At 43.0% G+C, this 25,393-nt stretch overlaps 1 protein-coding gene across 3 annotated transcripts in view; it reads right to left on the bottom strand.

Moving 5' to 3' along the window:
• The window catches only part of soga1 (suppressor of glucose, autophagy associated 1), a 117,047-nt gene that overhangs the window by 76,023 nt on the left and 15,631 nt on the right, over positions 1-25,393 (bottom strand). The window lies entirely within an intron of this gene.

Here is a 25,393-nt window from a genome sequence, read left to right on the forward strand (position 1 = left end):
ATCTTACCTTTTATTCATTTCAAATGCATTACAGGCAGCATTTACATGAAAATGGTTCATTATCTGCACAGTATTGAATAGTATTGTGTCCAGTATTACAACAAGGCCATCAATCATAACTTTCGGATGTTATTCGTAAAGGTTCCACATTTAACTCATTGACTACTCACTACCCTCGGGTCTGGCGAGTGAAACTAGCTCTTTATTCACCAGCATTTCAGTTCTAAAATCACCATCTTCCTGTTCAAATCCCTCTGTAGTCCCACCTTGCTAAGTAAAGTTAGCTCAATAATGACTTTCTGCAGTTGGGTATGTGTTTGTCTTACTCAGTGCTGGAAAAATAGCTACAAGGATAGGATGGATTTCCTTAATAAGCTTCATTTGAGACATCAAGAATCCAAGAATACTATGACACACGTTTGAAATTTCTAAAGTTGATTTTGAGGAAATTAGAATAATTTGAAACATTGCTCTGTGAGCACATCGTGTTCAGGTACAGTGAATCATTTAAAAAAGGGCATTGAAGGCATACTTGGGGACAATGGGAGGGAATTCAACCCTGACAAACAGGATTGGTGTAATTATAAATGAAGGTTACACATTTGGCTGAAAGAAAAGAAAATAGCAGATGAGGATAAAATAAATATTTTCCTCACCATGATGGAGGTCACATGCTTTTGGGATGGTGTCTAGTCAATGTTGCCCTCCAGACCCCAGTACTATCGACAATTCTTGAGAAATGATCCGTCCGTGGGCAGTATGGAAGCAGTGAGTAGCTTCACAGCTCCAGGGTCCCAGGTTCGATTCCCGGCTTGGGTCATTGTCTGCACGTTCTCCCTGTGTCTGTATGGGTTTCCTCCGGGTGCTCCGGTTTCGTCCCACAAGTCCTGAAAGACGTGCTGTTAGGTGAATTGGACATTGAATTCACCCTCAGTGTACCCGAACAGGCGCTGGAATGTGGCGACTCGGGGCTTTTCACAGTAACTTCATTGCATTGGTAATGTAAGCCGACTTGTGACAATAAAGATTATTTTTTTTAAATCTGAAATTAATGAGATTCTGGACTCATTATAGAACAAGAATGAGTTTGCACTGAGAGTTACATCTCATGAAAGGAAACGGTTGGCCTGTGAGTTTGTTGCACATTACATTCTTTAAACAAAGCAACTTTCTCATCTCTGTGGGTATGACATAAACATATAAATCAACCTTAGTTTATGTAAGGCCTAAAGAAGCAATTAAATCCATCCAATCTTTTGAGTAAAGGCAAGACGCTGACATGGAAGAAAGCCTGTGATGAGGCCGCAGCCATGTAAATGACGGAAAGAGATAGCTGCAAATGATAAGGTAGTTATTTTCCTGAGCTGGCGAGGGTGGTCCACTGGATTTTAGCAGGTTCCAGGCCACAGCAGCCAGCTCACAATCATAAATTAAGCTGCTACTGATGCCATGGTGGCCACCAACCATTTGAATGTCTCCATTTCCATTCAAACTGCTCTGCCTGTGGGAAAGTCAGTGATATTTGGATAACATACAGGAATAAAGGAAATAGTAATGCTCCAAGTCATACTAAAGCTCCAGGTTTAAGCCATGCACCAGGTCGTAGTCATGATAAATTTGAAGCTAGTACAGGAGTCTGGAAAGCCTCAATTATGCACATGATAGATGTGCAAGCAGAGTTGATATTATCAAGTAGGAAGATCAATAGTTGTACTCAAATCAACAAAAAAAAGCACATGATAGATGAGAGTAATAGGCCAACGATAAAATTCCAGCACCCACAGTAAAAATGAAATTTTGAGATTGATAATTTAATATCAGCTTTGATATAGCTGCAGCCATGTATGTACCTCAGAAAGTTAGTACAAGATGCCCCTAACACATATTCCCTTTGTGCAAAACTGGTGTGAAACTGACCAGTTATTCCAATAACAGCATTTCAGTGTTAGGTGAGGTCAGTGTATGAGTGGAATACAATAATACAACTTATTACTTGCCATTGCTAGAAGCAGTGGGGGGAACAAAGTCTCCCTGTTGGAATGGAATTGACATAAGACGGTACAGTTAAACTGGGCCGAGCTATTTACAGTAGAGCTCACTGAGAATATGTCAAACATTGAGAAAGTGTTCAGAGAGCACAAAGTGATCTTTGTGTGACGAAGACCAAATGATAAAATTAGTCATCAGTACGGGATTAAATATTATAAGTCAGTAGACCATGCAAATGTGGACATTCTTTCAAGATTTCCCTTGAAGACGGATTCATTTCTAGCCACCCGCTAAATGAATACCGGCGATCTAGAGTCCAAGGACTGATCCAACCTTCCGGAACCGTCTGCCAACTGTGCGTTCGAACGTGCGGCTCTAGGGTTTGGCTCATCAGCCATGCAGGATGCCGCAGAACCAATGACCAGTAACATGGAGATTCTTAGGTGGACAATCATACTCTTTAGCGAGTGATCGCCGAAGAAGATTTTACATACACAAATGACACGTCACTATCTGTCAGAGAGATTAGTGGAGAAACCTGCAAGGAAGTGGTACGCATTAAATTCATGAATAGTTGGCCTAAAGTATGTATGATGAGCAATCGCAGGAGTATTTCACATGTAGAAATGAATTGAGTATTAATTAAGGTGGTCTCCTATGGGGGTGTAAGAATCAATATCCTGACATGGTTTAGATTGTTTGTGGAACTTCAGGAGCGCACTGGGAAAGTCTGTTTGAAAGCAGTAGCCAGAAGCTACTGTTGGTATCCAAAGGTGGATAGATATTGAAGAGTTGATGAAAAGTTGTGAAGTGTGTCCCAGAATGAGAAATGATCCTTCCAAGGTTCCTTTAATTCCATGGTTCAACACAAGAAAACTATGGGAATGAGTGGTATCCAAAGGTGGATAGATATTGAAGAGTTGATGGAAAGTTGTGAAGTGTGTCCCAGAATGAGAAATGATCCTTCCAAGGTTCCTTTAATTCCATGGTTCAACACAAGAAAACTATGGGAATGAGTACATGTCGATTTCTTTGGAGTGGAAGGGAAAGGATACCTTATTTTGTAAGAAAGCTAGAGCAAGAGGATTACTTTTGAGATTATGCTCAATACTAAAAGAACAAAAACTACTGAGGTGTTGAGAAATTGGTTTGCAAGTGTACAGATTATGAAGAGGTCTTTGCAGAAGTGAAAAGTGAAAATCGCTTATTGTCAATAGTAGGCTTCAAATGAAGTTACTGTGAAAAGCTAAGTCTCTGTTTAACATTGAGATCCACACATTGGTACATGCTAGGTGACAGGTTAGAGAGAAATTTACATGTTTCTCTTAGACACATGCTGAAAATCTTTTTCTTCTCTTAGAATTACCCCACAGTCTACAATAGGTTTTCACTTGATGAGTTAATATTTAAACACGCTCCTCGGAGACGGTTAGTTTGCTTAAGCCTGATGTCAAATCAAAGTAAGAGACAAACAAAACAAAATGAAGGTGAGTCTTGATACACGAGGCATGAAAGTTCAGTACTGATCAGCAGGTCACGGTGAAAAGCCACCAGGGCGATAAGGAGAAGAATGTGACTGCAGTTGCTGCAGAGGCCAGGCGCATTCAGATATCTAGTGAAGATGGGAGGGAGGGACTCTGTCAGTGTCACATAGATCATTTGCTTGAAAGAGGAAATCTGACAGAAGAAGAACATGATAACCTCCAATAGCCCAAATCCCTCCTACAGTTCAAAGTTAAAGTCAAAAGAAACTGCAATTTTGCCTGTATAAAGAAAAGCAAATCACAGTTTTTGACTGAGGCAAATCAATCAATGTCACAGTCTCAACCATGAAATGGGTTGGTAACCAAAGGTTTGTCACAGTCAGAGATGTTGAGGGAGAGAGCAGAGTCAAGCTAATAGAATTGGATGTAGGTACCCAGACTGAAGATAAAGAAGTCAGGTAGGTTAATATAAATTATGTGGAGGGGGGAAGAAGCGAAAAAGTTGTTCTTTTCATCTGGTCAATTCATGATATTTTTATTCAATTCACACTGGTATTAAGGATAAACTTTTTTTTAAAAAAAACACGTAAATTGCTTTGAAAGTATTGGTGAAATATGTATTGGTTGCAATCAACAGTAAAAGTAAACAGACCTGTTAAATTTTCAGGTTAATGGTTTAGTCATACTGAATTCTGGAAAATTATGCCATAACCATTTTATGTAGGTTGTATTTTCAAAAGTTAAAAGTGTGTGTAGTATATTGCAAGACTTGAGCATTTTGTTATATTGCCCTCTCTGCTTCCTGCTCTGTTGGGGAGGTATGAATAAAGTTAGTTCAATAATGGCTGCCTGCTGTTCAGACAATGTTAGTCTTATTCAGTTCTAACCAAGAAACCATGGCCATTTATCTGTTATTACTCAAAAGTTTAATTGACAGCTAAAAGGAATAAACTAACCAACAGAAGATTTGACATTACAAAAACCAGTAAAATCTTCACCCTCGGAGAAATGCATGATGAGAATCTAGAACAATTCACAATGAAAACAACATTGATGCATTTTGCCATATGTATCGCATCTCCTTGGTTACATGAGAACATTTTTGAGATGTCAGCCTGGCTTAGATCCCAGTAAATTACATGGCTTTCCCTACGCATTCTTATGCGATGATGTTAAAAGTAATGCAGGCAATAATTTCAAGCTGAAATCCATTTGTTTGGTCTCTGTTTAACATTGAGATCCACACATTGGAACAAATGATGATACATGCAAATAAGACACAACAAGATTAAGAAGTCTAATTTAGCAAATAGGAAAATTGTACCTCATGCCATTTTACATTAAACTTCCAGGCTTATTTCTGATTCAGTCCAGGTTTTTTTGGGTGACTTTCAACATTAAAGATTTGAAAGAATAAAGCCCCTTGATTTAGTTTGAGGATGTTACAGTGTTGGCAACCATTATAATTTGCTTAGTTATCCCGATCATTTCTGTCAAATTTCCATATGAAAGATTTCCAATAATACCTACAAGAATCATCATGACTGCCGTTTGCCAACATATTGGATTATTGGGGGCATCTTCCTAAAAAAGAACATGTATACCCTCATTGCCGTTGCTACCAGTTGGGGAGAAGTTAAGTTTCCCCCACTCACTGCAACATCACTGGCTGACACCACAGCGAAGGCTCTAGCTTGGTGAAGTCACTCCCTCTACAGAGTTGGGAACTGGCTCTTGTGCCAGGAATAATGGAGAGTCAATTCAATGAGGAGTGTTGGAAGTCTTTGACATGTTGCGGAGTCAGTGGGGTGTGCTTTGAAATTACGGGTAAAGATGGGGGGAAATGGGTGTGGAAGGGAAAGAGACTAGCTCAGTTGGCTGGATTGCTTGTTCTTGATGCGGACCAGCAGTGTGGGTCATGATTCTGTACCTGCTGAGGTTATTCATATCAAATCTCCACCTTGCCTCTCGCCTGAAGTGTGGTGACCCTCGGGTTAAATTACCACCAGACTGCTCTCTCTCAAAAGGGGAGGGCAGCCTGTGGTCCTCTGGGACTGTGACAACATTTATATTCTCAAAACATATACCATCAGCAACCACTGATGTGACGCTTAATGCAAAATTAAGCACAGTTGCCATGACAAAGATGAATGAAATCAGTCATTCAGTCGCAGGTGTTTGTACCGCCAAACATTTAGCTGTAGTCCTCCTAGCATGTGCTACTCTCAGACAACAACAAAGTAATACGCTCTCATCATTCAAAGATCAATTTATTTTTGTGGTCTCCAATTCCAGAGCATTTTATCTAGCTAATTAAGGACGAGTCTATTGGCCCAAAATAAACAATCAAAGGTGTAATTTACAGGTGCAGATTTGATATGAAGCAACAACATATGTGCTTCATGTTAATTATCTGTCTCTCGTACAGCAGGCAAATCAGCTTAATTTTGAACATAATTAAATTTCAATCAACAAGACTACCAGAGAGACAGCTATGGAAGATCTCCGCGCAAACACCAGTACTAACACACAGATCAGCTGTATATCCTAATAAGGAGGATGCTGAAATTTTGATGTAGCGTATGTTCGATTAGCTTAACATTAATACCCAAAGCTTAAAAAAAGGCACAGTATCAGTTTCCAGCTGTAAGGCGTAGCTAAATTCTACAATATCTGTAGGCCAAGTGCAAAGTAGCAGTGAATTTAATGCCAGGCCAATTCTGATTGTGATCATAAGAGGCCCAAAAAGGTAAAAAAAAAAAAGGACAAATTTTAAGGAGATTTTATTAGCCTTTGGGGGAACCGAATGGCTTTGCAATTTCCACATGTACAGCTTAGGTCTTCCTTGCTGCATCACCTGCCTATCCATTGCCATCATCTCAAATTGCAAGACCATTTGCTGACCAGCCTCAACAGGTGATCTCATGGGAAGATGGTGGAGGAATGGTATTGTCAATGAACTGGTGATCCAGAGATCCAGGGTAATTCTCCAGGGACCTGGGTTCGAATCCCGCCATGGCAGGTGGTGGAAATTGAATCCAATAAATATTGAATGATGACCATGAAACCATTGTCGGTTGTTATGTAAAAAAAACTCATATGGTTCGCTAATGTCCTTTGGAGAAGGAAATCTGCAGACCTCACCTGGTCTGGCCTACATGGGACTCCAAAATCATAGCAATGTGGTTGACTCATAGATGCCCTCTGAAATGACCTAGCAAGCCACTCAGTTGTATCAACCGCTACAAAGTCAATACAATGGAAAGAAACCGGACGGACCAGCTTCGATCTAGGCACTGGTCGACCCTCATAACATCCGACGGTCGGGCCAAAATTGGGAGAGCTGGTCAATCAAGTCTGACAAAATCATACTCACGGAATCATACCTTACAGATAACATCTCAGACATCACTATCACCATCCCTGGGTATGTTCCAGGCAGGACAGACCCAGCAGAGGTGCCAGCACAGTGGAACAGTCAGGAGGGAGTTGCGCTGAGAGTCCTCAACATTGACTCTGAAGTCTCATGGCTTCAGGTCAAACACGGACAAGTAAACCTCCTGCTGATTACCACGTACTGTCCACCTTTAGCTGATGAATCGTCTTCCTCCACCTTGAAGCACTGAGGGTGGAAAGGCACAAAATGTACTCTTGAATGGCGGACTTCAATGTCCATCACCGCACCACTACTTACTGTGCTGGCCACGTCCTAAAGGACATAACTGCTAGACTGGGTCTGTGACGGATGGTAAGGGAACCAACAAGAGGGAAAAACATACTAGACCTCATCCTCACTAAGCTGCCTGCCGCATATGCATCTGTCCCTGACAGTATCGGTAGGAGTAACCACTGTACGGTGCTAGTCAAGGTTGTGTTGTGTGGCACTACCATCATGCTAAATGGGATAGATTCAGCAAGGCTGAACACCCATGAGGCGCTATGGGCCATCAGCAGCAGCAGAACTGTATTCAGCCACAATCAGTAACTTCATGGCCGAGCATAGCCCACTCCGTCATTATCACCAAGGGGATCACCCCTGGTTCAATGAAGCATGTAGGAGGGAAGGCCAGGAGCAGCTCCATGCCTACTGAAAAATGAAGCATCAACCTGGTGAATTTACAACACAGGACTACTTGCATAACAAACAATATAAGCAGCATGTAATGACAGATTTAAGCGATCCCACAATCAGCGGATCAGATATAAGCTCTGCAGTCCTGCCACATCCAGTTGTGAATGATGGAGGATATTTAAACAACCTACTGGAAGAGGGGACTCCAGAAATATCCCCATCTTTAATAATGGAGAAGCCCAGCACATCAGTGCAAAAGACAAGGCTAAAGCAATCGCATTAATCTTCAGCCAGAAGTGCTGAGTGGATGATCCATCTGTCTCTTCCAGAGGTCATAGAATTTACAATGCAGAAGGAGGCCATTGGGCCCATCGAGCCTGCACCGGCTCTTGGAAAGAGCACCCTACCCAAGCTCAACACCTCCACCCTATCCCCATAACTCAGTAACCCCACCCAAAACTAAGGGCAATTTCGGACACCAAGGGCAATTTATCATGGCCAAAACACCTAACCCGCACATCTTTGGACTGTGGGAGGAAACGGAGCACCCGGAGGAAACCCACGCACACACGGGGAGGATGTGCAGACTCCGCACAGACAGTGACCCAAGCTGGATTCGAACCTGGGACCCTGGAGCTGTGAAGCGATTCTGCTATCCACAATGCTACCGTGCTGCCCTAAAGCATCACAGGTACCAGACTTTAGCCAATTTGCTTCACCCCATTTGATATCAAGAAACAGTTCAAGGCACTGGATACCGCAAAGATTATGGGTCCTGACAATATTCCGGCAACAATACTGAGGACTTGTGCTCCAGAACTTGCCGTGCCCCTAGACAAGATGTTCCAGTACAGCTACAACACTTGCATCTACCCCGCAATGAGTAAAATTGCTCAGCTATGCCCAGTATACAAGAAACAGACCAATTACCGTCTATCAGTTTACTCTCAGTCATCAGTAAAGTGATGGAAGGGGTCATCAACAATGCAATCATTCGGCACTTACTCAATAATAACCTGCTCGTCAACACTCAGTTGGGTTCCATCAAGGCCACTCAGATCCTGACCTCATTACAGCCTTTGTTCAAACATGGGCAAAAGAGCTGAATTCCAGACGTGAGGTGCAAGTGACTGCCCTTGACATCAAGACAGCATTTGAAAGAGTATGTGAGCAAAGAGCCCTAGCAAAACTGAAGTCAATTGGAATCAGTGGGAAAACTCCCCACTGTTTGGAGTCATACCAAGCACAAAGAAAGATGGTGGTGGTTGTTTGAAGTCAGTCATCTCAGTCCTGGGATATCACTATAGGAGTTCCTCAGGGTAGTGTCTTAGGCTGAACCATCTTCAGCTGCTTCATCAATGACCTTCTTTTCAACATAAGATCAGATGTGGGGATGTTCGCTGATGATTGCACAATGTTCAGCACCATTCACAACTCCTCAGAGACTGAAGCAGTCCACGTGCAAATGGAGCACGAACTGGACAATATCCTGGCTTAGACTGACAAGTGACAAGTAACATGCGTGCCACACAAGTGTCAGGCAATGACTATCTCCAATAAGAGAGAATTAAACCATAACCTCTTGAATGGCATTACGATCACTTAATCTCCCACTATCAACATCCTGGGGTTTACCATTGACCACAAAATGAACTGGACTGTCCATATAAATACTGTGGCAACAAGATCAGGTCAGAGGCTAGCAATCCTGCAGCAAGTAACTCACCTCTTAATTTCCCAAAGCATGTTCACTACCTGCAAGGCACCAGGCAGGGGTGTGATGGAATACTCTCTACTTGCCTGGAAGAGTGCAGCTCCAACAACATAAGAAGCTCGACAGTATCCAGGAAAAAGCAGCCTGCTGATTAGCACCCCTTCCAGAAGCGCACAGTGCAAAAGAGGCCCTTCGGCCCATTGAGTCTGCTCCGACATGTGAAAAACACCTAACCTATCTACCATGTCCCATTTACCAGCACTTTGCCCAGAGCCTTGCCAAGAGCTCATCCAGGTACTTATTGAAGGATGTGAGGCAACCCACCTCTACCACTCTCCCAGGCAGTGCATTCCAGACTGTCACCACTCTCTGGGTAAAAACGTTTTTTGTCACATCCCCTCCTAAACCTCCTGCTCTTCAAATGGAACTTATGTCCCCTCATGAATAAGGGGAACAGCTTCAACTAAGGGGAGCAGGTGCTTCCTATTCACCCTGCCCATGCCCCTCATAATATTGTACACCTCGATCAGGTCACCCCTCGGTCTACTCTTCTCCAACAACCCAAGCCTATCCAACCTCTCTTCATAACTTAAATGTTCCAACAATAGGCAACATCCTGGTGAATCTCCTCTCCACCCAGCCAGTGGAATCACATCCTTCCTATAATGTGGTGACCAGACTGCACACAGTACTCCAGCTGTGGCCTCACCAAAGTTCCATACAGCTCCACCATAACCTCCCTGCTTTTGTAATCTATGCCTTGATTGATAAAAGCAAGTGTTCCATATTTCTTTTCGCCACCCTATTAATCTGCCCAAACACGAAAAGGGCCTTTTGTTCCTTAGAATTTCCTAGTGTCATGCCATTCATTGAATACTTACTTGTTAAGTATTACCTCACACTTTTCAGGGTTAAATTCCATCTGCTACTTATCTGCACATTTGACCATCCAGTCTACACCTTCTTGTAATACAAGACACTCAACCTCACTGTTAACCACCTGGCCAATCTTTGTTTCATCTGCAAACTTACTGATCCTACCCTCCACATAGTAATCTATGCCGTTTATATAAATGACGAATAATAGGGGACCCAGCACAGATCCCTGTGGTATGACACTGACTTTGTCACTAAAGCAGCCTTCTGTCATCACCCTCTGTCTCCTACACCTAAGCCAATTTGAATCCATCTTATCAAATTACCCTGTATCCCATGTGGGATCTTGTCAAAGGTTTTGCTGAAATCCATATAAATATCAACTCATCTATGCACCTGGGTCACCGCCTCAAAAAAATGTAATCAAATTTGTTAGGCACAACCTCCCTCAGACAAAGCCGTGCTGACAATCCTTAATCAAACCTTGCCTCTCAAAATTGGAAATAGATTATCTCCTTCAGAATTTTCTCCACTAGTTAGTGACGTGAATGTCACTGATCTCTACAACCCTTCCTAAATAGTTGAACCACATTAGCTGTTGTCTGGCACCACCCCTGTGGCTAAAGAGGAATTAAAATTTGGGTCAGAGCCCTTGCAATCTCCTCCCCCGTTTCCCACAGCAGTCTGGGACATAATTCATCCGGACCTGGAGATTTGTCCACTTTTAAGCCTGCCAACACTTCCAATACCTTGTCACTCCCGATGTCAATGTGCTCAAGAACCTCGCAGTCTCTCTCCCAGAGTTCCCTACCTATATTCCCACTCCCTCCACTGATGCACGGTAGCAGCAGTGCGTACCATCTACAAGGTGCACTGCAGCAACTCACCAAGGTTCCCTTGACATGACCTTCCAAACAAATGGCCACTGCCATCTAGAAGGACAAGACCAGCAGATACTTGGGAACACTCCCACCTGAAGGTTTCCCTTCAAGTCACTCACCATCCTGAGTTGGAAATATATTGTTGTTCCTTCATTGTTCCTGGGTTAAAATCCTGAACCCCCCCCCCCCTAACAGCACTGTCGGCGTGTCTACATCACATGGAGTGCAGCGGTTGAAGAAGGCAGCTCACCACCACCTTCGCAAGAGCAATTAGAGATGGTCAACAGATGTTGGTCCAGCTAGCAAAGCCCACATCCGTCAAAACTTATTTTTTAAAAATCACTTATCCAGTCTCAGTGGATGACTATGGGCCAAGCAACCTATTCGTGATGGCTTCTCACCTAGAATGGGTGGAAAGTGGACCAGTGGGATTTAAATTGAACCACAGGAATTAAAACCCTGAACCTCACTTCTGCAGCAACAGGAGAGCTTCTAACTTGCACTACTGGTCCGTTGCCAGAAAATTGGGTCCGAGTTCTAATTGGTGGCCTTTGGTGAGATATTTCTTCATCAGATTCATATAATTCTGAGTTCTCAAAGCAAGCAGTAATATTCCATTTTTTCTCACTTTTTTTATTGCAGAACAAAGGCTTGGTAACAGTAGATAATTGTGACCTAAAGCACATTATTTTTCCACATCACAGTAACAGCAAACAGCCATAATATAATACATACGAATAGAAATTCATATGTATTAAAGTGGAGACACTGCAATAAAAACATTTTGCAGTGTAAATCTTTTCTACACAGAAGTTACCTTCACTTTGAACATAACTTAGTGTGCTCTTGGCTGCCCTGATGACATGACGCAGTGTTAGTCCTTCTTTTCTTATCTTCACAATAAGCCTATGCAGCACAAAGCTTTAGCTTTAACACAACATGGTCACGTATTTCGAATAAAGTTTTCCGAATGCACTTTCCATCTTGAATTTTAGGTTCCTCGCTTTACTTAAATAGATATATATGGCAATGGGGAGAGAGTGTGCAAATGAACATCAAGTACTGAACACTGGTACAATCATCTAAACATGACATAAACAAGATCAAATTTAAAGTGACATTTTCTAGATTGGTTTGTGGACAGAATAACTGTGCGACGCTCAAAACAGAGCTGTCACATATGTCCTATAGGCCCTCTCAGCTAAAGTTGGGGCTCGTGTGTTTAATTAAATGTCAGGCAGGATTTCTATACTATGGCTGTGAAAATGCATCACACTTAATTAACTTTTTCCCTTTTTAATAGTTTCCTCTTTTCATAGGTTTTATTGAAGAGTGCTTTTCTCAATAACATCTTCTTAAGAAAATGATCCTCTCTCATTGGGACTTGATGAGGTTTTTCTAATATAAAAGACGAGGGATGCTAGCACTGGGGAATGCTAATTCAGAAAACTATCAGCATTTATTACTTCCATGTCAAGATGCAAACTTATGTCCCAAATGTAAAAGCCAAACAACCAAAGCTTAAGTTAAGTATCCTTTAATTTTTCTCCAATCTACCTGTTCTATTTTAGGAACAAAGTCAGCCATTTGGCCCATCAACTCTTGAACATATTTTTTACTGCATTAACCAACGAGTGGTATTGGGAACTAGCTGGAATGGAATAATCAGCTCAATGATGTAAGGTAGACAGATTACCATCTGCAGATGGTCAGTAGCCCAGGACATTTCACTCACCTGGTTATTTTGACTACACCAGTCTGTTGAGCTCTGTCCCATCTCTGGACTTCACCAGGCTTGTAGAATTGTCTAAGACTAATTGTCTAAGCTAATGGGGCTAAAGGTAGACAAGTCTCCTGGCCCTGATGGAATGCATCCCAGAGTGCTAAAAGAGATGGCTAGGGAAATTGCAGATGCACTAGTGATAATTTACCGAAATTCACTAGACTCTGGGGTGGTCCCGGTGGATTAGAAATTAGCAAACGTGACACCACTGTTTAAAAAAGGAGGTAGGCAGAAAGCAGGAAATTATAGGCCAGTGAGTTTAACTTCGGTAATAGGGAAGATGCTGGAATCTATCATCAAGGAAGAAATTGCGAGGCATCTGGATAGAAATTGTCCCATTGGGCAGACGCAGCATGGGTTCGTAAAGGCAGGTCGTGCCTAACTAATTTAGTGGAATTTTTTGAGGACATTACCAGTGCAGTAGATAACGGGGAGCCGATGGATGTGGTATATCTGGATTTCCAGAAAGCCTTTGACAAGGTGCCACACAAAAGGTTGCTGCATAAGATAAAGATGCATGGCATTAAGGGTAAAGTAGTAGCATGGATAGAGGATTGGTTAATTAATAGAAAGCAAAGAGTTGGGATAAATGGGTGTTTCTCTGGTTGGCAATCAGTAGCTAGTGGTGTCCCTCAGGGATCCGTGTTGGGCCCACAATTGTTCACAATTTACATTGATGATTTGGAGTTGGGGACCAAGGGCAATGTGTCCAAGTTTGCAGATGACACTAAGATGAGTGGTAAAGCAAAAAGTGCAGAGGATACTGGAAGTCTGCAGAGGGATTTGGATAGGTTAAGTGAATGGGCTCGGGTCTGGCAGATGGAATACAATGTTGACAAATGTGAGGTTATCCATTTTGGTAGGAATAACAGCAAACGGGATTATTATTTAAACGATAAAATATTAAAGCATGCCGCTGTTCAGAGAGACTTGGGTGTGCTAGTGCATGAGTCACAGAAGGTTGGTTTACAAGTGCAACAGGTGATTAAGAAGGCAAATGGAATTTTGTCCTTCATTGCTAGAGGGATGGAGTTTAAGACTAGGGAGGTTATGTTGCAATTGTATAAGGTGTTAGTGCGGCCACACCTGGAGTATTGTGTTCAGTTTTGGTCTCCTTACTTGAGAAAGGACGTACTGGCGCTGGAAGGTGTGCAGAGGAGATTCACTAGGTTAATCCCAGAGCTGAAGGGGTTGGATTATGAGGAGAGGTTGAGTAGACTGGGACTGTACTCGTTGGAATTTAGAAGGATGAGGGGGGATCTTATAGAAACATTTAAAATTATGAAGGGAATAGATAGGATAGATGCGGGCAGGTTGTTTCCACTGGCGGGTGACAGCAGAACTAGGGGGCATAGCCTCAAAATAAGGGGAAGTAGATTTAGAACTGAGTTTAGGAGGAACTTCTTCACCCAAAGGGTTGTGAATCTATGGAATTCCTTGCCCAGTGAAGCAGTTGAGGCTCCTTCATTACATGTTTTTAAGGTAAAGATAGATAGTTTTTTGAAGAATAAAGGGATTAAGGGTTATGGTGTTCGGGCCGGAAAGTGGAGCTGAGTCCACAAAAGATCAGCCATGATCTCATTGAATGGCGGAGCAGGCTCGAGGGGCCAGATGGCCTACTCCTGCTCCTATTTCTTATGTTCTTATGTTCTAAGACACATGGTATAAGCAAAACTCTTCCTGACACATTATTCTTGCAGTGCTTGGTACCAGTCTGAATCGAAGATTATAAGAAATAGGAGCAACAGAAGACCATAAAGCCTGTCAAGCCTGCTCTGCCATTCAGTACAGTGGAATTGATCCTGAACTTCAACTCCATTTTCCCGCCCACTCCCCACACCCCTCCCATGATTCCCCGAAAGACGAAAAATATTTCTAATGCAACCTTAAATATATTTAGCAGTGGAGCATCCACAACCCTCGGGTACAGAATTCCAAAGATTCCACAACCCTTTGAGTGAAGAAATTTCTCATCTCAATCCTAAATAGTTGGTCCCTCATCTTGAAACTATGCCTCCTAATTCTAGATTCACCAGTCAGGGGAAGCAACCGCTCAATAGCTACCCTGTCAAGACCTTTGGAGACTGTTTAGCACAGTGGGCTAAACAGCTGGCTTGTAGTGCAGAACAATGCCAGCAGCGTGGGTTTAATTCCTGTACCGGCCTCCCCGGACAAGCGTCGGAATGTGGTGACTAGGGGCTTTTCACAGTAACTTCATTGAAGCCTACTTGTGACAATAAGCGATTATTATTAGAATCTAGGATGTTTCAATTAGTTCACCTCTTACTCTTTATTCGACTACTCTAATCCCTTTTTCCCTTGTGAAAAAGAGCAATGTGCCATATTTACTTTCCTAATTGCTTGCTGTACTTGCATACTAATGTTCGTGTGCTCCTTGTATGAGTACACCATGTCTCTCTGAACATTAACATTTTCCAGTCACGCCTTTTTTTAAAAATTCAGATTTTCTATCTTTGCAACCAAAGTGAATAGCTTCATACTTCCCCATATAGTACCACCACCTTAGTACCCACTCACCCAATGGCAAGATATCTCTCTGCAGTCTAACAGCTTGAATTTCCCACCTACCTCTGTATCATCAGCTAGCTTCCATACATTACTCTCTGTCTCTTCATTTAAATCATTTATATAGATTGTAAATAGCCGAGTACTGATCCTTGTGGCATTCCATGAGTCAAAGCTGACCAACTTGAAGTTATCCCATTTATCCCGACACACTATTCCCTGTCCATTAACCAATTCTCTATCCATGCTAATATACCGTCCCAAACTCCATGAGCCCTGTTATTGTGCATTCACCTTCTCTATGGTACCTTATCGAATGCCTTTCGGAAATCCTATTGTACGACTGCAACTCATTCCACATTATCAACTATAGTATTAACATCCTCATAAATTTGTCCAGGTCTGCATTGCTGACCGTCATGTGCTCCACGGGTCCTTAATCTGTACTTGTAGCAAAGGGGCATTTCCATAACTGAGAAACACACCCTCCTGCTGCCAACAAGTTGTATGCTAGTATGTCTATTCAAAGGGGCCCACATCCTCAGGAGCCAGAAGAGTGGGTCATTATCTGAACACAAGTATAGCAATATGCACACCAATGGTGACAGATTTACTATATTCATATACGCTCCAGTAGTTACCTTGTAACAAATGGTGATAAGCACACTAATATAACCAAAAGAATAGACTGATGTGCAGTTTAGGTGGATTGGCCATGCTAAATTGTCCAAAAGGGTTGGGTGGAGTTACTGGGTTAAGGGATAGGGTGGAGATGTGGGCTTGGGTAGGGTGCATTTTCCAAGGGCCGGTGCAGACTCGATGGGCCGAATGGCCTCCTTCTGCACTGTAAATTCTATGATCTATGATCAGTGCCTGTTCGGGGCAGCTAGCAGAAAGGACACAATGGCCCAGTGGGAATTTCGGCTTCAAAACCTTTCTCCCTCGCTTGCTGTGAGCAAGTCCGTGGCCTCTGATGATTTGTTCATTTAGTAAGCCAACAATGGAGCTGTTTAAAGGAGTACAGTCAGCTGTGTTGTTTTAAAACAATTCTGTTTAAAGATGAGAAACCTCACTGTTATCGCTGGAGCACGAAGGGGGATGGGGGGAATCTCTTGCAAGAAAATGTCACTCAAAAATATGTAAATGAGGTAAAGTATATGAAAGGTTTAAGGAGAACAACCCCTCACAGGATTAGTTATTATCAAGATTGTTCTGAATCGAGCCAGGAAATGGTGTTAATCAAGCATGTTTTGTTAAAATAGCGCACTGAGCCAGAATGGGTGTTAGACTGGAAAGTTCAAGGAAGTTCCATTGATTTGCAGCCTCTATATTGGACACAGGAGATTTCCTTTAAACCAGAATGGCCATTTCCTGTCACAAAAACAATTCAGTGTTGAAACCAACTTCGACACTGTTGCTGGAGGCGATAGTTCCATAATATTTATTTAAAAAGAGGGGAATATTATAAACATCTCCCGGCTGTATTTCTGTTATTTTCTACTCTGATGCCAGCACGGTCTATCCCACATTCAGTACTTTAAACAATGCTGTGTGGAGAAAATAATTCCACCAGTAAGCATAAGTTTGTACTCAGAAATTATATTAGACTTATTGAAACATGCTGAATGTTCTGCTTACATACAAGTTGCTGATAATAACCGATGAGCACTTAGCGGTTTCATGATCATTTTCCTTTCATGACCTCAAATTGGGGCATTACCCCAAAAGTCTTAACGTGTTGAACCTCTGAATGAAGACGTTGCATACATGAAGAACAAGTGGACAAAGGGATGAGGGTGGGGTGAGAAGAGGTCATTGGCGTGGGAGAATAAACATTGGCACACACCAGCTGGATAGCCTGTTTCTGAGCTGTCTGATCATCAGATTCAGGTGGCAGAAGGTCATTGCCAGGGGCAACGATCCCAAGCACAAGATGGGTGGCGGGAAAGAAGTGGGCTCCTTCCCAATTCCATTTTAACTGCCTCCCCTTTGTACAGTTTTCTAACACGGGATTATAGACATAAAGCTGGATAACATATCTGATCTTTTAAAGTGAATCATGGGCAGGATTTAACTAAATGGGAACGAAGTCCCACAGCGACACACGGCAGGGAACGGTGGCCGAGGCCGTACGGTTTTGTGCACCGAGGAGCGCCGCTTGCTGGAACTCCTCAGTGCAGTCAGAGATCGGAGTTCGATATCCAGAGCCCCTGAAGCGACACCCAATCCCCCCGCCCCAGCCCCAACACACTATGGGAGGGTCCTAGGGCACTCCTGGCCCGATCGCCACAGCGCAGAAAATGCCAGCTCGACACCTCGGCAGTGCCAACCTGGCAATACCGTCAGCAGTGCCAACTGGGCACATTGGCACTGCCAGGACGGGAATCCCCTTGTAAGTGAGTTCTGGTTTAGGCAGGCGGGAGGGGAAATCAAAGATCAGAACGCTATTTTCGAGCAGAGCTACTCAGTGCAGGGAACGGGACTAAGTGCAGCCTCGACCGTGCGTTCCCCGCTAAGGCCCCTAATCTATCCGAATGACTGTTCAATGGTATGTGTTTCTCAGCGTTCCAAACACCGTGAGACACCCAGCTAATTGCGCACGTACCCAATCTCTGTTCCCGATCGTGCACTACATAACAGAGTATGTTACTCAGCAAATGTATATGAAAAGTAAACAAATATATAGATTAATCAAGAAAAGTTCATGTTATTTTTCTTAATTTAAAGTGCCCAATTCTTTTTCGGGGGTGGGGGGGGGGGGGGGGGGGGGAGGAGGAAAGAACCCCACGCAGATAAGGGGAGAATGTGCAAACTCCACTCGGACAGTGACCCGGGGCCAGGATCAAACCTGGGTCCTCGCCGCTGTGAGGCAGCAGTACTAACCATTGCGCCACCTCAAGCTTATGTTATTATAGGGGCACAGGACTACTAACGCCTGGCACCAGAGTGGTATGACGCAGTTTTAACTCCTAGCCTTTCCACACTGTCGGGATATTCCAGTGTCAGTTTCCTGGTCACACTGCTAGAAATATATAGACATTAAACCATTGTTGTTATAGGGAAGGGGTTGAGAGAAGCATAGTAAAGATGATGTTTTCCTGGATTGTACTCATGAATCTACTGAAAGGTGGCCAAAACCAACACTGATGATGGATGGGGATTGGTTTCCTGCCTTACCCGTTTGGACTCAGCAACGTCCAACATACCTAAGGGACCAGCAAAGAGAAAACAAATATTAGAAGGGTAGATGGCTGGGGAAGGGAAGGGATAGGCAGCTGCTCAAAAATGAAAATAAAATGTCCCAAGTTATGCAGTAACAAGTTAGGCTTTATGGGAAATCCAAGAATTTCAAGCAAAAGCAAAATACAGAGTGCGATTTACTGGCCACGTCCTGCCAGAATCGGGATGGGACGCAGCCAGCAGATCGCGGAAGAGGCCTCTCCCGGGATTCCCGGCTGTCATTGCGCCTCGCGAGATCTAATCAGATCTATTGAGACGTTGTGATCTGGATCCCGCCCACAATGGGTGGGGTCCAGACTTGCATCGTTAAGTGAGCTTAAAAGCCCACTTAACTATATCTACTTCGGATCGAACGGCCATCCGGCATCCACCGGCCCCACTGAGGAGACCCTAGCCTGGTGCCGTTTAGCACTGGTCAATCATCGTATTTCAATTCAAAAAATGCCTTCCATTTAATCTTACTGCAACGATTCTGACCCAGGTCGAGGATCGTTTCCAACCAACAGTTTCTAATGCTCAATTTAGCAGAAATTACAGTTGTCAGTGTTTTCCACAATCATTGCCTATGGACTGGATTCCTCCCTTTGCTGTTTTAACCCATTAATTTTAAACAGGATCACATCTCTGCTTAAATAACTGGGGCAAAACAATTGGCGCATGCATGTTATGGACATGTATGATTGTCAAAAGCAATGTCTAAATTTACACTGCCACATTCGAACTCCAGGACATCGCACATTGTCCCAACCCTATCGCTTGGCATCCTAGAATTTTGGCCATTACCGAATCGCTAAATGCCTATTTATAAAGTCTATGATACAAGGATTTTCAAATGGCTATTTTTATCTGCTGTTTACAGAATGTCTAGCTGAAGTATGCAATTATGTGGCAAACTAATCATGTGTTTATCAGGATTTGACTGTACTGCAGCCCTGTGACTTACATCACAATGTCTGTAATCTGTACTTCATTCGTAGGTGTAAATTTGAAAGGAAGATAAGTACTCCAGGAACCCACCAAATATTTACAAATTGCAAAAATTCCATCAAGTGAACAATACATACCCAAAGATTATTAAATTGAAGAAATAAGAGATAAGGAAAGGGAGGGTGGTAAGGGACAAAGAGGTGATAGAGAGGCAAAGAGGGCGACAGAGGGCAAACAGATTGAGAAGACAGAGAAGAGTAGAAAGAAAGATAGAAAGGAGACAGGGAGAAAAGAGGAGGAAGGAGGATAAAGAGAAAATAACAGAGGAATGTGAGAAAGAGAAGAAGAGTGAGAAAAAGATAGGGAGAAGAGAAAGCAATGATGAGAGAGAGGAGGGAAGAATGAAGAGAGAAAGAGAATAGAAGGGAGATACAGACAGTGAGATATGGGAAAAGGATTGAGAAAGAGAAGAGAACAGGAGAGATAATTTTACACTTACTAGGATCAGTATCTTTAGTCATGGGGGATTATGAGTTGATGGATCTGGTTGTAAAAATATACTTTTTAAGGATGACATGTTACATAAATGATTTGTAAAAATATAGGTTGGGATTCTCCGGTTCCGATTCTCCAGTTCCCCAGCCACGTGTTTCTCAGCGGTAGAGGCGGGATTCTACCTTCCCATCATTTGTCAATAGGATTTCCCTTTGAAACCACCATTGCGCCATCGGGAAACCCATGGATAGGGGTGCACTGCCTGCGGGAAAAGTGTATCGCAATGACCAGAAAATTCCGGCCATAGTTTTTAAAGATTAAAGTTTAAACTGTACTCCAGAACTGGTCACGCCCGGAGCAAAGCTATTCCAATACTTCTACAACTGTAGTTACAACATTGCATCCACCCGATTAATGCTGAATATTGTCCAGGTATGACCTGCCTACACAAAGCAGGACAAATCTGATCCAGCCTATTTCCTGCCAATCAATTCTACTTTCAATCATCAACAAAGTAATGGAATCTATCATCGACAATGCTATAAAGTGGCAACAATCTGCTCAGTTTGAATTCTGCCATGGCCAATCTGCTCAGGTCTTATTACAGCCCTGGTTTCAATACGGACTAAAGAGCTGAACTCTAGGTGACAGAGATTGCCACTAACATCAAGGGGCTGATTTGACCAATTGCGACATCAAGGGGCCTAAGCAAAATTGAAGCCAATGAGAATCAGGGGCAAAACTCTCCAATGATTGGTGTCATACTTAGCACAAGGGAAGATGGCGGCTGTTGTTGGAGGCCAATCCTCTCAGTCCCAAGACATCACAGCAGGAGTTCCTCAGGATCGTGTCCTCGGCCCAACAATCTTCAGCTGCTTCATCAATGACTTTGCCTCCAACTTCAAGTTCAAAGTGGGGATGCTTGATGTTTGCACAGTGCTCGGAGTGAATCCAACTATCTGCCCTCGACATTCAATGGCATTACCACCACTGAATCCCACATCATCAACATCTGGGGTCACCAATGACCAGAAAGGTAACAGGACCAGGCATATAAATACAAAAGCAGGTCAGAGGCTGAGAATTCTGCAGCATGAAACTCAACTCTTGACTCCTCAAAGTCTGTTCACCATCTACAAGGCATAAGTCAGGAGTATGTTAGAATACTCTCCACTTACCTTGGTTGATGCAGTTACAGCAATACAGGGAATTATGCAAAATACAATAGAGTCACATTATTACAAGCACCTTATTAGAATTATTTCTTTTTATTGTCAGTCGAGTTCAAACCTCGATGAAGTTAACTTCTGACAAGAATACCTGGTCATCCCCAAGTATTTTTCATCAAGACGTCTGTATTAAACATGTGTGCCAGTACCGACTTTGAAAACGGTTCAAAAACATTGCAGATCCAACTGCCTTGGAATACTCTCAGTTGTGGCTTATTGACAACATTCTTGCATCTGAGTCAGATGGCTGAGGGTTAAAGTGCCACTCCAGAAACATCCAGTGCAGTACTGTGGGAGATGCTGCCTTTCAGATGACATGTTAAGCTGAAGCACGACTACTCCGTCAGATGGACCTAAAAGATCCCATGACCCTACTCAAAGAAGAGATGGGAGTGGGATTACTAATTCATGCCGTTCCATACGTTGCTTAATCGGAGGTGCGCAAATTTCATTCATCGATTTGATCCATTTGTGCCTCTATATAGTGCTTCAATGGATTACCGCACCATAAACAACACCGGCTTGAAACATGGCTGACCACACTGTAAACTCACTTTAAGTAGAGTCAATTTTGCAGTGCAATCAATGACTCCGCCAAACACGTCATAAATCTCTGACCACATATTCTCTGAAAGAGATCGTTCGTTCTTGCGCATGGTTTCAATTTTGGTGTGCATCAAATGGAAACAAGTATTTTCTGAGTTCAAACTCCTCTATCCCCAACTATCTTGCCACAAACCAGCATTCATTGAAGATGATGAATCCTTGAAAGCATCAAGGATTGCCGGTTTCTGAACAACATTGTTGATTTTCACATACAACGCAAATGTCTGATGGTGTTGCAAGGCCGCAAAACCAACCTAGGCATATATACCAGACAGCAGGTACTGGAATGGTCATCCTTAACAAGCATGGCTAGATCAATAACATCCATGCCATTTGTCATAACCCCCACGGAGGCCACTGGGTGTGTACCATTAGTTACCCAGTAACCTCCAATAAATATGAACTTCCCTGGTAACAGGGCGGGGCTTCCCCATTAACGAGGGGAGCCCCACAGTATAAAAACCACGACCTGGGTGCAGGGCGGAGGAGAGAGACCCATCGGGGAGAGGAGATTTGTGTATTATGATAAAAAAAAAGAGTATCGTGGGTGGCACGGTGATACAGTGGTTAGCACTGCTGCCTCACAGTGCCAAGTACCCGGTTTCAATCCCAACCCCGGGTCACTGTTTCTGTGGAGTTTGCACTTTCTCCCAGTGTCGGCGTGGGTCTCACCCCCACAACCCTAAAGATGTGCAGGGTAGGTGTATTGGCCACACTAACTTGCCCATTAATTGGAAAAGAAAGAATTGGGTACGCTAATTAAAAAGAATATCGTTTGCATCCTGCTTGCTGTTCATGCTTATTCTCTTGGCATGGATACTTCACCACTCTTAATGATGGGTCCAAAGTTGTATTCATTAGTTGCTAAGTATAACCAGACAGTCCTGCTCAAAAGCAATTTACAGCATGCTTGTTGGACTGCAAGAGTAACAAGCTGCCATGTGGCATACACAATAGGTCAGTGTCTGCTATGTTTGGGCTGCCCAAGCCACAAAGAAATGTGGGGCTGGATTCTCCGTTTCAGGGACTATGTCCCCCATCTCCCTCAATGTCAGCAAAACTAAAGAGTTGGTCATCAAGTATCATACACACCCCTGTCTGCACCAATGGTGCAGATGTGGAGATGGTTGACAGCTTCAGATTCCTAGGTGTGCATATCACCAACAATATGTCCTGGTCCACCTACGTTGACGCTACGACCAAGAAAGCACCTATACTTTCTCAAGAAACTAAGGAAATTCGACATGTCCACATTGACGCTTACCAGTGTTTACTGATGTACCATAGAAAGCATCCTATCAGGCTGCATCACAGCCTGGTATGGCAAGTGCTTGACCCAAGACTATGAGAAACTACAGAGTCGTGAATACAGCCCAGTCCATTACACAAACCCGCTTCCCATCCATCGACTCGATCTACACCTCCCGCTGCCTTGGGAAAGTGGGCAACATAATCAGACACCCCTCCCACGCGGTGTATTCACTCTTCCAACTTCTTCCATTGGGAAGGAGATACAAAAGTCTAGAGGTCACGCACTAAGATTCAAAAACAGCTTCTTCCCCGCTGTTATCAAACTCCTTAATGACCCTCGTATGGACTGATCCGATCTCTTCAAACATCTTCTCTACTGATTAGTACTGCACTCTTGTATGCTTCACTCAATGCCTGTGTCTATGCGTTTACATTGTGTATTTATGTATGCCCTATATTTTTTCATGTATGGAATGATCCGTCTGGACTGTATGCAGAAAATTACTTTTCTCCACACCTTGGTACACGTGACAATAAAACAAATCCAAATCCAGTTTCACGCTCTATAAGACTGGCCTTATTGGCAACATCATAAATAGGGCCTGAGCCATTTGCTCACCATACAGGTTTGATGCACATCAAAGCCATCATGCAGGATAATGGCGATCCTGATCAAATCATTGCTCGTTGTGTCATGCAAACTCATGAATGGGCCCAAGGGAGCCAATTTCATACCTGAAAAATGCCCAATCCACCTCAGATTCTATTATTTGCATATTGTAATAAATCTGCTTTTATTATTTTTATTGCACATATGCAACATGGTTGCAACCATTTATCCTTCAAATGACAATAATTCAGGACAAATGTTACAGTTAGATGTATGTATTGCCTCAATGATGGTTACTCTCGCACCTCCTATGCTACTGTTAATTAACAGACCAGCAGTTAGCGATATGCCACAATGGAAAATTGCAAGGTGTTAAATATGAGCTGTCTAGCTTTATAACACAGGAGTGAAATCTGTTGCTAGATCTCACTCTGCGAGGACTTATTCTTATCCTGATGATGTAAGAGAAATCTCCTGCTAAATGCCATCAGCATCAAATCCAGAGATAAGAACCAACGGTCAGGTATCCAGGAGAGAAAGAAGTAGTTGTCACAAAAGGATTAACAATGTCATATTCTATAGCTCTTAATTCTCCAACTAGGTTTCTAGATTATAATTTCCCAGTGAAAGGATACTGCAGACTACTTAAGGAGCAGAAAATTCTAGAAGTAAAAAATGGGGTCGGAGACTCAACAATGAGATGCAAAACAACCTATGCCATTCAACCTACTCATTAGTCACTGGAAGACCACAGACAGTTCACTTCCTCAGTGATTTGAGAAAATGGTCGTCACTAAACCTGGTCGGTTTCACCAGGGGCTACACAATATTGGCAAGCGGGAAGAGAAAGTTGGGCAAATTGAATTATTTATTTTTGTTGCAAAGTTAAGTAGTAAAGCAACCCCTGATAATCAAGGAGGCTTATCACCATGCTGTTTGCTTTAGCAATAGAGTCAGAGCAGAAAACTGATTAAACTAGTTTGTTGTTTGTTTTTCTGGACTCGCCAGTAGTTAAAAGGATAATAATATTTACCTTGTTAAATGTACAATTACACCCATTAGATCATAAATTCAGAACGTACATTGTGAGAAGTCCAAGTTGTACTGTTGTAACCTCAGCTCGTCTAGTGGTTTCTCAAGCCCAGTCAGCTAGATTACATAAAATGAGGAAGATGTGTGGACTTGAAGCTTATTTTTCATTTTTAGCTAGATCATGAAGTAGCAGAAATGTTATCAGTCAACTATAGAGAAGAAATGCCATGTGAACCATCTCGACTCTTGCAGTAGAATGACATGTAATTTACAGCATAAAAAACGTGAACATAGCCCAGTCCATCACGCAAACCTTCCTCCCATCCATTGACTCTGTCTACACCGCCCTCTGCCTTGGGAAGAGGGCAGCATAATCAAAGACTCCTCCCACCCGGGCTTTTCTATTTTCCAACCTTTTCCATTGGGCAAGAGATACAAAAGTCTGAGAACACGCACTAACAGGTTCAAAACCAGATTCTTCCCCGCTGTTACCAGACTCTTCAACGATCGTCTTATGGACTGAACTGATCTCTCCGGGCGACTTCTCTGCTATGTAGCACAAATAATAACAATAATCTTTATTATCGGGCAGCACGGTGGCGCAGTGGATAGCATTGGGACTACGGCACTGAAGACACGGGTTCGAATCCCGGCCCTGGGTCACTGTCCGTGTAGAGT

Source organism: Scyliorhinus canicula, chromosome 7 (genome assembly GCF_902713615.1).
Source record: "Scyliorhinus canicula chromosome 7, sScyCan1.1, whole genome shotgun sequence".
NCBI classification, from domain to species: Eukaryota; Metazoa; Chordata; class Chondrichthyes; order Carcharhiniformes; family Scyliorhinidae; genus Scyliorhinus; species Scyliorhinus canicula.